This window comes from Medicago sativa, chromosome 1, assembly GCF_051527215.1.
Source record: "Medicago sativa cultivar Bolivia chromosome 1, Bolivia_mono, whole genome shotgun sequence".
NCBI classification, from domain to species: domain Eukaryota; kingdom Viridiplantae; phylum Streptophyta; class Magnoliopsida; order Fabales; family Fabaceae; genus Medicago; species Medicago sativa.
The window spans coordinates 88175069-88189857 of record NC_140749.1 but is presented as its reverse complement, the minus strand read 5'-3'; positions in this window follow the sequence as shown (position 1 = coordinate 88189857).

Genomic DNA, 14789 nt, shown 5'->3' with positions numbered 1-14789 from the left:
CATATCCTCTTTCGATAATCTCTCGAATAAGATGATAGCGCCTTTGTATGTGTTTGGATTTCTGGTGAGATCTAGGTTCTTTGGCTTGTGCGATTGCTCCATTGTTATCACATAGTAATTCAATGGGATCCACAATACTTGGAATTATTCCAAGATCAGAAATGAATTTCTTAATCCAAACAGCTTCCTTTGCCGCATTAGATGCAGCAATATACTCGGCTTCTGTTGTAGAATCAGCGACTGTTTCTTGCTTTGAACTCTTCCAGCTCACAGCACCGCCATTTAAGCAAAACACATATCCAGATTGCGATTTAAAGTCATCATGATCTGTCTGAAAACTAGCATCAGTGTAACCAATTACAGAGAGCTCTTCTTGACCTCCATAGATCAAGAAAGTATCCTTAGTTCTTCTCAAGTACTTAAGGATATTCTTGACAGCAATCCAATGATCATTGCCAGGATTAGACTGGTATCTGCTCGTAGCACTCAAAGCATACGAGACATCTGGTCGAGTACATAACATAGCATACATGATAGACCCAATTGCTGAGGCATATGGAATATCACGCATTCGATCCCTTTCTTCATTAGTCGAAGGGGATTGAGTCTTTGATAGATTTATACCTGACGACATAGGGATGAATCCTTTCTTGGAATCATGCATATTAAAACGTCTCAGGACTTTATCTATATATGTACCCTGACTTAAGCCAAGCAATCTCTGTGATCTATCTCTATAGATCCTGATTCCTAATATATAGGAGGCTTCACCTAAGTCTTTCATAGAAAAGCATTTCCCTAACCAAGTTTTGATTCCTTGTAATGTAGGGATGTCATTTCCGATTAACAATATGTCATCCACATATAAAACCAGAAATGAGACTATGCTCCCACTAACCTTCTTGTAAACACAAGGCTCATCTTTATTTTTAATGAATCCATATTGTTGTACAGTTTCATCAAAACGAAGATTCCAACTTCTGGAAGCTTGCTTCAATCCGTAGATTGATCGCTGTAATTTGCATACTTTCTTGGGTGCTTTAGGATCACCATATCCTTCAGGTTGTGTCATGTACACATCCTCAAGAAGATTTCCATTAAGGAAAGCAGTCTTGACATCCATTTGCCAGATTTCATAATCATGGTATGCAGCGATAGCAAGTAAGATCCGAATGGATTTAATCATTGCAACTGGTGAAAAGGTTTCATCATAGTCTACACCATGAATTTGTTTGAAACCTTTAGCAACCAATCGTGCTTTGTAGGTATTAACCTTTCCATCCATGTCGATTTTCTTTTTGAAAACCCACTTGCATCCTATAGGATTAATTCCTTCAGGTGCTTCAATCAAGTTCCAAACTTGATTTGTGTACATGGAATCCATTTCAGATTTCATGGCTTCAAGCCACTTCTCAGATTCAGGACCAGTAATGGCCTCTGTGTAAGTCACAGGCTCATCTTGGTCCATGAGCAATACATCACCCTCTTTTGATATGAGATACCCATATCTCTCGGGTTCTTGACGTATCCTGCTAGACCTATGTGGTTCTTGTGTTACTTGAATAGGAATTTCTGTCACAACAGTTTGTGTATCCTGTTCCTGTTCCTCCATCGGTATGTCTTCACTTTGTGGGTCTTGAACTTCTTCAAGATCTACTTTGCTCCCACTGATTCTTTTGGAGACAAAATCCTTTTCAAGAAAGACTCCATTTCTGGCAACAACAATTGTTCCCTCAGAAGGTTTGTAAAAGTAGTATCCTCTAGTTTCTTTAGGATATCCCACAAAGAAACATTTATCAGATCTTTGTTCAAGCTTAGTAGACATAAGTCGTTTTATATAAGCTTCACAACCCCAAATCTTTAAATGTCCCACATTGGGTTTTCGACCATTCCATATCTCATATGGTGTCTTTTCTACCGCTTTGGATGGAACTCGGTTAAGTGTATAAGCTGCAGTTAATAAGGCGTATCCCCATAAGGAGTTTGGAAGTTCAGCATGACTCATCATTGATCGGACCATGTCTAACAAGGTTCGATTTCTCCTTTCGGAAACACCATTCCATTGTGGAGTTCCAGGAGGTGTGAGTTGGGACAAGATCCCGCATTCTTTTAGATGATTGTCAAACTCTAAGCTCAAATACTCTCCACCTCGATCAGATCGAAGCATTTTGATTTTCTTGCCTAGTTGGTTTTCTACTTCATTTTGAAATTCCTTGAATAAAGTAAATGATTCAGATTTATGTTTCATTAGATACACATATCCAAATCTACTAAAGTCATCAGTGAATGTGATGAAGTAGTGAAAACCTCCTCTAGCAGTTATGTTTAGGGGTCCACACACATCAGTATGTATGAGACCTAAAAGATCACTAGCCCTTTCACCTTGACCGGTAAATGGAGCCTTTGTCATTTTCCCTAACAAACAAGATCGACATGTTTCATATGATTCGAAATCAAAAGAGTCCAAAATTCCATCTTTATGGAGTTTAGAAATGCGATTCTCATTTATATGGCCTAAACGACAATGCCAAAGGTAAGTCGGATTTAACTCATTTGGTTTCATCCTCTTAGCATTAATGTTATAGATAGGAATATCAAGATCTAGGATATAAAGTCCATTAATCAAAATTGCATTAGCATAAAGAATATTATCCAAATAAACGGAACAACATTTGTCCTTTATTGTAAAATAAAAACCAGCCTTGTCCAAACAAGAAATTGAAATAATATTCCTGCTAATGGCAGGTACATAATAGCAGTTTTCTAAATTAATTAAAAGACCACTAGGTAAGGTCAATACATAAGTTCCAACAGCTAAAGCAGCAACTTTTGCTCCATTGCCAACTCTAAGATCGACCTCGCCTTTTGCCAATGCTCTACTCGTTCTCAGGCCCTGCACATCAGTACAAATATGAGAACCACATCCAGTATCTAATACCCAAGATGTAGAAGTAGACATATTAATTTCTATAACAAAAATACCTGCAGAAGTAGTAGGAACATTTCCATTCTTCTTGTCTTCCAGATACTTTGGGCAGTTACGCTTCCAATGCCCCTGCTTGTTGCAGTAGAAGCACTTGCCTTCCTTAGCCACGCCTCCAGTAGGCTTCAAAGATTTGGTTGATGGCTTGGCAACAGATTTGCCTTTGCCATTTCCCTTAGACTTATTAGGCTTCTTATGGTGCTTTTTGGACTTGCCATTATTAACCATTAAAACGGCAGCAACCTTTCCCTTTCCCTTCATATTTTTCTCAGCAGTTCTCAACATAGCTGCAAGCTGTGGAAGTGTTTTGTCCATGTCATTCATGAGAAAGTTCTGGACAAAACTGCTGAAGCTTTCAGGCAACGATTGCAAGATAAGATCAACAACAAGTTCCTGCTCAAGGACAAATCCCAATCGAGCTAGGTTCTCAGAGTACCCAATCATTTTGAGCACATGAGGTCCTACGGGACTTCCTTCTGACAGCTTGGTAGAGAAAAGGGCCTTAGAGACATCAAACCTTTCATGCCTAGCCTGCTCTTCATAAAGAGTCCTTAGATGTCCGATCATATCGAACGCAGCCATCCCTTCATGCTGTTTTTGCAGCTCGGGAGTCATGGTGGCTAGCATGATGCAAGAGACTTCTACGGAATCATTGAGATGCTTGGTATGAGCATTTCTTTGAGCCGCAGGAGCTCCAGCAGGTGGTGCCTCAGGAACGGGTCCATCAAGCACATACAACTTTTTCTCGTGGGTGAGGACAATCCTCATGTTACGGTACCAGTCAATAAAATTTGTTTCAGTCAATTTTTCCTTTTCAATGAGTGATCGCAAAATGTTGTTTGAAGCGTTATTGGCCATCTACAATTTTAAAATATACAAAATAAGTATCATGAAAATAACATATTTAATTTGGCCTTTAATTAAATACGCTCCCACTATTTTACTCAAATCAAATGACCTTCAAACATTTGACTCAGAAAATCTCGTTGGAAGATTTTCTAGTGGATTGAAATCCTTATTTCACCTTGCTTTAAGTCAACGGGGGCTGTACTTAAAACTCAGCTATTTAGGTAGGAACATTTCCAATTGTATTATATACAACTTTCAAATCAATTAGGTGAATAACTCTTTATTCAAATCTATCATATAGACATTACCCAATTATAGCTTCTAAATTTATTCTAATCTTATTAAAATTAATTTAGTTAAGTTAGACCCAAAAGAATAACACTTGGGTAAATTGGATTACCGCACCGCAACTTACTAGTATAAAATATGCGCTTCACGGAGGCAAAACCCACATATTCGATATTAGTCTTGAAGGGTGTTAAACTTTTGGAAAGCATTGAACTTAATATTTTGAATTGAAGGATTTTTATTAAATTTGATCTCACCTCACCACGGCTTATATATCACATATATTCGCACTCCAATCATAACATGCATAACAATTATACAATAATAAAAGTGACATGATTATGGCCTCCTAACGTTATGGCTCTCTCAAGCCAATGAGAGAATCTAAACTAATCCTAGAAACGACCTTGCTTCTCCAAGCTGGACCTCCAGGACTATCCTAACGCCTTCAGCCCTATTACCTACTTGTATTCTATTTACATTACATAATAAGAAACTCGTTTTACATACGAGGGAGTGGATGAGAAGAGAATGTACAAATAGAATATGAGAGAGAGGCACGACACGCAGGCCGTATTTCAAAATCCAAACAAAATAAAATAAAAGGACTAAGGCCATAATCATTCACACACATAATAATAACAAACACACTTTTATTATTATTAAGGTCTTATAATTAAAATAAATTAAATTAAAATTTGACATATGATCACACTACGCAGATTAGCTGGGGGTTTAATTGAGTACCAAAATATATTATATTGAGTACAAAAATATATTATATTAAGTACAAAAATATCTCATATTATGTACCAAAATATATTTTATTGAGTACCAAAATATATTATATTATGTACCAAAATATATTTCAGATCAAGTACTAAAATATATTAGATTGCATACCAAAATATCTCAGACTGTGTTCCAAAATATTCTAGATTGCGTATTTCGCATCAACACTTGACACGTTTCTGATTACCCTAATCCCGCATAACAATTTGATCTTATTAAACAAGTACTCTGATTGTTTATTCATATATCATGATCGAGTCTAGGATGCTTCACCAGAGTACATAGAATCGGTTACGAAGCTCCATACATCAGATCAATTAATACAAACAAATATCATCTGACTTATTTAAACTATGATCAAATCCAGTATATCACATACACTGTTGTTATACAAAATTTACCAATCATGCTTCTGTCGATATGTATAATCGAAAGGTTTGGTGTTTCACCAGAAACGGTTTCTGAAACATCAAAGCAAATCGAAAAGCCATGCACATAGACGTGATTGATATTATTATTAACTGCGTTTTATGATCGATCAATTATGTTCCTGTCGATATGTATAATCGAAACGTCGATGTTTCACCAGAAACGGTTTCTGAAACATTGAATCAAATCGAAAAGCCATGCACAGAAAACATAATATAATACGATGCCAATTTTTAATTCTCTTTATTATTTAATTTCGTTCAATATGTTTAATCAAATTAAAACATAAAGCGGTAACAAAGCAATCCGATTCAAGGTTTCGTAATTGGCTCTGATACCACTGAAGGAAAATCGAATAAAAGAATGGAGTAGAAGTAGCGGAATAATTTCGATTTTCTTTCCTTGGATCATTACGAAATTCAAACATGAATCAGTGATTTGATTTTTACCTCGAAATTTGGAATCTGAACGTTGGAAACTGCAAACTGGAATCTAGATCACAGCCAAGCAAGCAGCAAGCAGCAAGGCCTCTAGCAAGTCCACACGAACAATCCTGAGTGGATTGCCAACATTGTACCAGTACCAAAGAAAGATGGGAAAGTTCGAATGTGTGTTGATTACCGAGATTTGAACAAAGCCAGTCCAAAAGATAACTTCCCATTGCCTCATATTGATGTGCTTGTTGACAGTACTGCTCAGTCTAAAGTGTTCTTTTTTATGGATGGTTTCTCTGGCTATAACCAGATACGAATGTCACCTGAAGATAGAGAAAAGACGTCCTTCATCACTCCATGGGGAACGTTCTGTTATAAAGTGATGCCGTTTGGCTTAATAAATGCTGGTGCTACCTATCAAAGGGGTATGACCACTCTGTTTCATGATATGATTCACAAAGAAATTGAAGTGTATGTTGATGACATGATTGTGAAGTCAAGTGATGAGGACCAGCATGTTGTGTATTTGAAAAAGATGTTTGAAAGATTGAGAAAGTACAAGCTGCGTTTGAATCCTAACAAGTGTACATTCGGTGTAAGATCTGGAAAGTTGCTAGGCTTCATCGTCAGCCAAAGAGGCATTGAAGTTGATCCTGACAAAGTCCGAGCCATCAGAGAGATGCCGGCCCCTCAAACTGAAAAGCAAGTCAGAGGTTTCCTCGGCCACCTGAATTATATTTCAAGATTCATATCTCACATGACTACTACCTGTGGACCAATTTTCAAATTGCTCAGAAAGAATCAGCCTGTTGTATGGAATGATGAATGTCAGGAAGCTTTTGATAGCATTAAAGAATACTTGTTGGAACCACCTATCCTTGTCCCGCCAGTGGAATGAAGGCCTTTGATTATGTATCTGTCAGTGTTAGATGATTCCGTGGGTTGTGTTCTCGGCCAACAAGACGAGACTGGTAAGAAAGAACATGCTATCTACTATCTGAGCAAGAAGTTCACCGACTGTGAGACTCGCTATACAATGCTTGAAAAGACTTGTTGTGCTTTAGCTTGGGCTGCCAAACGCCTGCGTCATTATATGGTAAATCATACAACTTGTTTGATATCCCGAATGGATCCAATCAAGTACATCTTTGAAAAGCCTGCCGTTACTGGAAAGATTGCACGTTGGCAAATGTTGTTGTCTGAATATGATATTGTGTACAAAGCTCAGAAAGCAATCAAAGGAAGTATCCTTGCTGAGCATCTTGCTTGGCAACCTCTTGATGATTACCAGCCAATCAAGTTTGATTTCCCTGATGAAGAGATTATGTATTTGAAAGCGAAAGACTGTGAAGAACCACTGATCAATGAAGGGCCGGACCACAATAGCAAATGGGGATTGGTGTTTGATGGTGCTGTCAATGCTTATGGTAAAGGAATTGGGGCCATCATTGTAACTCCGCAGGGGCACCATATTCCTTTCACCGCTCGAATAACTTTTGAATGCACAAACAATATAGCTGAATATGAAGCATGCATCTTGGGCATTGAAGAAGCCATTGATCTGAGAATTAAACACCTTGACATCTATGGAGATTCTGCACTTGTTATTAATCAGATAAAGGGTTAATGGGAGACTCATCATGAGAAGCTGATCCCTTACCGTGACTATGCAAGACGTCTGTTGACATACTTTACCAAGGTTGAGCTGCACCACATCCCTCGGGATGAAAACCAGATGGCTGACGCGCTTGCTACTTTGTCTTCCATGTTTCGTGTCAATCACTGGAATGATGTGCCTGTAATCAAAGTGCAACGTCTTGATAGACCCGCTCATGTGTTTACTATTGAAAATATGCCAGATCAAGCTAATGAAGATGTGAATGATAAAAAGCCTTGGTATTACAACATCAAACAATTCTTGCAGAATCATGAATATCCACCTGGTGCTTCCAACAGGGATAAAAAGACTTTGAGACGATGGGCTAGCAGATTCCTTCTGGACGGAGAAATCCTATACAAGAGGAACTATGACATGGTCTTGTTGAGATGTGTTGACAAGCAAGAAGCTGAGAAGTTGATGCATGATGTACATGACGGTACCTTTGGGACCCATGCTTCGGGCCACACCATGTCAAGAAAACTGTTAAGAGCCGGCTATTACTGGATAACCATGGAACGTGATTGCCACAAACATGCTAAGAGATGCCACAAATGTCAAATCTATGCTGACAAGATTCATGTGCCTCCACATGCCCTCAATGTTATTTCTTCCCCATGGCCTTTCTCTATGTGGGGCATTGACATGATCGGAAGAATTGAACCAAAAGCTTCCAACGGACATCGTTTCATTCTAGTGGCAATTGACTATTTCACCAAGTGGGTTGAAGCCGCTTCCTATGCAAATGTGACCAAGCAAGTGGTTGTCAAGTTTATCAAAAATAACATCATCTGTCGATACGGTGTTCCCAACAAGATCATCACCGACAATGGTTCCAATCTGAACAATAGCATGGTGCAAACCTTATGTGAAGAATTCAAGATTGAACATCACAACTCTTCTCTTTATAGACCTCAGATGAATGGTGCAGTTGAGGCCGCTAACAAGAACATCAAGAAGATTGTTCAGAAGATGGTCACTACTTACAAAGACTGGCACGAAATGCTACCTTTTGCCTTGCATGGTTACCGTACTACAGTGCGCAGTTCAACCGGGGCAACTCCCTTCTCTCTTGTGTATGGCATGGAAGCTGTTCTCCCTCTGGAAGTGGAGATTCCATCTCTTCGAGTGATCATGGAAGCATAATTAACTGAGGCTGAATGGTGTCAAAGTCGGTACGATCAATTGAATCTGATTGAAGAGAAACGTATGGATGCTATGGCTCATGGACAGTTGTACCAAGTACGAATGAAGAATGCTTTTGACAAGAAAGTCCGACCTCGAGAATTCAAGGAAGGCGAACTTGTATTGAAAAGAAGGATAAGTCAGCAACCCGACCCAAGGGGCAAGTGGACACCTAACTACGAAGGTCCTTATGTTGTCAAGAAGGCTTTCTCTGGTGGTGCTTTAATCCTTACACACATGGATGGTGTCGAACTTCCAAATCCTGTTAATGCCGATATAGTCAAGAAATACTTTGTCTAGAAAGAAAAGAACAGCGTGGTAGGTCGAAAACCCGAAAGGGTGGCCTAGGCAAAAATGCGCTTCCCGGTGGATCGAAAACCCGAAAGGGCGATCCAGGCAAAAGTTAGGGACAAAAAAAAACGAATATGAAAAAGCTCGCTGAGATTGTACGCAACTCAGGCAAGAATGAGCGCCTCGATGAGCCGAAAACCCGAAAGGGCGGTTCATGCAAAAATGAGGTTGACAATAAAAGACAAGTAACTATATCTGGCAAATCACCATCACTCCTTGGGGCATCTGCAACTGTCAATGATCATCTTCATCAGAAGCTTCTGTATTTGTGAATTCAAAATTTCTATGAAATGTAGCGGTCATCGTGTTCAATGTACCACCAACCAATAAAATTACCATTTTCCAAGCTTTGTAAATCTGTGAAGTCATGCCTTTGGCTGACTCTCACTCTTCTACATCAATTTGAGCCTGTGCTATTTGTTTGAAACTCTATTTTTCTTTCTACCTTCAATACTATATACAAAACACTTTCTTTCTATTTGATGATGTCAATATCTGAAACAAACATTTTTGAAAATTGAAAAATCTTTTTCTGTCTATTTTGAAAGCAAACCTGAGCAATAGGGTACATTTCAATGAAACATGCATGAATAAATGAATGTCAATGTCTATCTCAATACATGTTACAAGCAGGTTACTCCCCAGGATGATCTGCGGTCAATGGCAAGAATGAAAAACAGAATGAAAATTGAAAAAAATGCAAATGAAAAGCTCGCTAAGTTGAAAACCCGAAAGGGCGGCTTAGGCAAAAATGAGCACCCCGCTGATCGACAACCTACGAAGGTGATTCAGGCAAAAATGGGGCAATGAAAAGAATTTTACTCCCCGGTGAATCGAAAACCCGAAAGGGCGGTTCAGGAAAAAATGGGATTGAAAATGAAGAATGGAAGAATGAAAATGAAATATTGAAAAGCATTGACCACAGAAGCAAGTATCCAATGTTTACCCAGCACTAACACGCCTAGCAACGGCGACCTGTATCCAAGAATCTTCCAAAGGTTCCCTCCTTTACAAGTTTTATTGCCCTCAGCTATGGTTTTGATACGTCTTCCAAACGACAGTCTCTCCAAAGAGGTTTTTCCCCTGTGAATATGTTGCAGCACGAGCCACTACGTTCCCAATCTTCCAATGTTTCATCTGCCTCTGTGAAACTTCTCTGCCAAATTACCAACCCCAATCATGCATTTTCAAGCATTCATACATGCATAATCATGCATTTTACGTGCCCATACATTTAATAATCTTGTTATACCATACATACATGTTGCATTTCCAATTTCAACTTTCAATCCAACTCAGTTTCCACTTCCAATTCAGTTCAATTTCCACTTTCAATTTGACTCAACATTCAATTTCCAATTCAACTCAATTTCAAAATTCAACTCAAATTCCAATTTCAATTCAATCTCAATTCCAATTCAATCCAAATTTCAACTGTCGAATTCAATTTCAATCCCCAATTTCAATCACAATTTCAATTCCAACTTTCCAATTCAATTCAATTTCCAATTTCAATTCAAATCTCAATTTCAATTCAATTCAATTTCAACTGTCAAATTCGATGCAATCTCAACTCTCCAATCTCAATTTCAAATCATTTCAAATCTCAAATTCGATGCAATCTCAACTCTCAAACCTCAATTTCAATTCAATCCAATCTCAATTTCAGTTTCAACTCAATTCCAATTTCAGTTGTCAAATTCAATCCAATTTCAACCTTCAATCCAATTTCAAATGTCAAATTCAATTCAATCTCAATTTTCAATCCAATCTCAATGTCAATTTCAACTCTCCAAATCCAATGTCTATGTCTATGTCTGTAATCAATCTCAATTCTCAATCTCTCTTTCAATCTCAAACTTTCAATTCAATGTCTTTGTCCATGTTAATCCACTCTCAATTTGCTTTTGGGCCAACAAAAATGGTCATGTCCATCTTCAAATCAAATCAATATCAACTTACTCTCAATTTGTATCTTCCCAAATCAAACTTCCAATGCATATCTTGTTATCGGTCAAGTGACCAGTTCGACCCAAAGAACAACTTGTACCTACTTATATACCTATACTTCCGGACAAACGACAAGTTCGATCCAAAGAACAGTTTGTACCCAGCTTACGCTTTGTTATCAGTCAAACGACAAGTTCGATCCAAAGAACAGTTTGCACCAACCTACATGATGTGGTGATGATTCGACGACAAGTTCGATCCAAAGAACAGTTTGTATCTACCCTTTTGTCTATATATCCAGCCAAACAGCCAGTTCGATCCAAAGAACAGTTTGTACCTGTCTATCTGTTTGAATCTTCAATCAAGTGTCAAGTTCGATCCAAAGAACAACTTGTATCTGCCTATATGTCTGTGTTTCCGGTCAAGTGCCAAGTTCGATCCCAAGAACAGCTGGCACCTATCTCTTGTTTTGTATTCCTTGGTCAAGTGGCTGGTTCGATCCAAAGAACGGCTTGTACCCTATTTTCTATTCCCTGGTTTGTCTACCCTGTCAGTGTCTATCTGAATCCCCAGTGACATGACATGTTCCATAGACTCCAGTTGTTTGTCTTGCATTCATAATCAAAATGTTGCATGGAATTCATGATTTTGAACATCTAAAAACGTATTTTTATGTCCAAAAGCAGTGCAAATGTTAATATTTAAGTATCTTCGTCCCGTCAAATCAAAGACTTCGTCTCTTGACTCTCCGGACAAAGAAACTTAAATAGGGGCAGCTGTTATACCCTAATTTTGGACCTAAAAATACTAACTCAAATCTTCTTTTCTTGCATTTCAAGTCATTTGATATGTCTCGGATCAATTACATCTTTCTCTGCATTTTATTTCAATATTACTTGCAAAATTCATGAAAAAGGGCATTTTAGTCATTTCCTATGTTAAAATTTCTTTCAATCTTTGAAAAATTGTTTGAAGTCTTTTCAACTGGTTTGAATAAGTCCTTATTTCAATTCCATGTCAAAATCCATTTCAAAAATTGCATTTGAAGTCATTTTGAGTCAGTTTAGCCCCTAGGGGCATTTTAGTCTTTTCATATGATAAAACCCTGTTTAAATTCTAAAACTGTCTCTGAGTCTTTTAATTTTGCTTGTGTAAGTTCTTGCTTTAGTTCCTTGTTAAAAAATCCATTTTAAAATTTGCATCTGAGTCATTTCTAGTCGTTTTAGCCCCAAGGGCATTTTGGTCATTTCACACGAAATTTCGGCAAAGAGAGGTTACTTTAAAGTACCTCATTTAGGTAATTGGTTCGTTTTAGTCCGTTTTGTCAAATTTTAATCGTTTCACTTTACGTTCAGTCAAATTTACCAATTTTTAGTCCAATTTTTATTTTTTATTTTTAATTTTGTTCTTTTTCCTAAAAGTCCTCAAACTTCTAAAAATTGCATTCAAGTCCCTTTTCTTGTTTCCAATTTTATTTCCAAGTCCTTTTTTCGAATTTCCTTTTCTTAAGTCTTTTTTTTTACAAATTGCCAAATAGTCCTTTTTTGTCCAGTTTTCTCTTTAGTCCATTTGTCTCAATTGCAGATTAGTCCTTTCATTTCAAAGAATTGCAGAATAGCCCCTTAAGGCAAAGAGTCCAGAATCCAGTCCAAAATAAGTCCAAGGTACGTGGCAGGCCCCCATTGGCCCAGAAGGCCACATGTCAGCTTATAAATACAGCCACATCACCAATGCACAAAAAAAAAATCACCATTCCATCACTGACACATCATCAGAAAACCCTAACAGACTTTCTCTCTCTCCCAAACCCTAACCACCGTAACTGAATCAAGTCACCACCGTAACAAACTCAAAAACCACCTCAACAACCCTCAGATTCATACCAGTTCGTACCAATCATCATCAGAAAAACTCAATTCAACAACATTTACACAAAATGGATACGAATTCGTAGAAGATTCTCAGAGAAACTCTCATCACTGAACCTTCACCTTCGCAATTCAAGCAAGGATTCGTCAAGGACGAATTTGCGATCACGAAGGATTTGTTGAGGGAAGAGAAAAAAAGAGATCGAAGCAAGAATCAGACCGGTGAAGAAGGAGAAGAAGATTCACCGATTTATTTTCGGTTGCGAAGGTTTTGAATGCTTACCAGAACAATCAAGAACAAACGCAGGATCTTTCTTGTTCGAATCTCCAAACAAATCCAGGTAAACACATGAAAACCTTCTCGTTCTCATTCATAATCATCATCGAAGGTTCATAATGGAAAATAAACGGTGAATTGATGTGAAGATTCGAAAGGATTTAAAAAAAAATCTGAAACGAAACCCTAAAATGCAAAATCATGAAGATTCACCGTTTATTTTTCAAATCAGAGTGTATAATCATCATCAGCGAAGAAAATAGGTTAGAATAGGGTTTAGTTTCAAAAGGATTAGAAAGAGATTGAAAACCCTAGAAACCGTAAGTTCAAGGTCCGATCTGCTTCGTTTTCACCACAAATTCACAAAAGTAACCATAGATTCGTGAACTGGAAAGGAGGACGAACATTTCTGTGTATTTTGTTTGAAAAAAGAGTTTCAGATCATCGGAGAAGATGAAGGTTCTGATGAACCTTCATCCTACGCCGCCGTCCTTTCCAGTTTCCGTCGAAGCTAGGGTTAGAGAGAAGAGAGAGAAGTGAAAACGTGAAATGGATTGAACCGGTCTCTTCACCCTTTTATAAACTCCTGAACCAGACCGGTTCAGTCCTGGTTCAACGCTGGTTTGCTTCTCAATCGTTTGATCTAGGGTTTTTGGATCCTGGATCAATCCAACGTCCCTGACACGTTTGGATAGTCCAGGATCCATATCTCTTTGGGCCTGGATTCCTTCCCTTCGTTCCTTGAGTTTTTTTTGCTATATGCACCAATTTTCTTGCTATTTGAACCCATGCCTTGCCTAATTTTCTTATAAAAACTCCATGATTTTTTCCATGTGTTCTTGATCATTTTCTTGACATTTTTGTGATGATTGTTATGTGTTAAGTCTTTTGATAAAAAAATATGTAGTATTTTCTTGATAATTGTTTACTATGTTTGTTAAATTTGTGAAAGTTTTATGTGCTCTTGTGTCCAAAAATCCTTTAAAAATGCAAAGTATTTTCATACACATTTCTTGATAGTTTTGTGGTATTTTTGTGATGTTTCTAGCCTATTAAAATTGATAAGGATAATGTGGTGATTTTCTTGCTATTTTGTGATGTTTTGTATTAAAAATGGGTGAAAACTTGCTTGATTCTAATTCCAATTTCTTGATGAATGTTTGTGACCTATATCACTTGATTTTGTGAAGTCTTAGCTACTGTTTGTGTGTGTTTTTTGCTGCATATGAATATGTGTAATTAGTTTCTTGTGTTACAAGTTATGTGAATATTGCTATGTAAAAATAAAGTGTAAAATGTGTTTAAAAGTGTGTCATAACTCTTGGTTTGAATATGTGCCTATAATTACCACATTGTGGCTGCAATAAAGTCTCTTGAAAAGTGCTATTATGAGAGAATTATAGGTCATGTACATATTGAGAAGTCATGGCAAACTTTTAGTGTATTTTAACACTTTATTCTTGTTGATTTTACCACTTTTGTTTAACACTTTCTTGCCTTATTTCTCTATCCTATTGCATCTTGTGCTACTAACCATTTTATTTCATGTTTCATACATCCCATAAACATTTCATCTTCCATCTCACATTCTTAGCCTTTTTTTCATCTTCCTACACTTTAAAATTCATGCAAGGCTTAGAATGTAAAGACTTAGGGAATTTTGTAATATTTTACTTTATGCCTTTAAATTTCTTGCAAAGACCATAGAATGTATCTAGGCCAATGA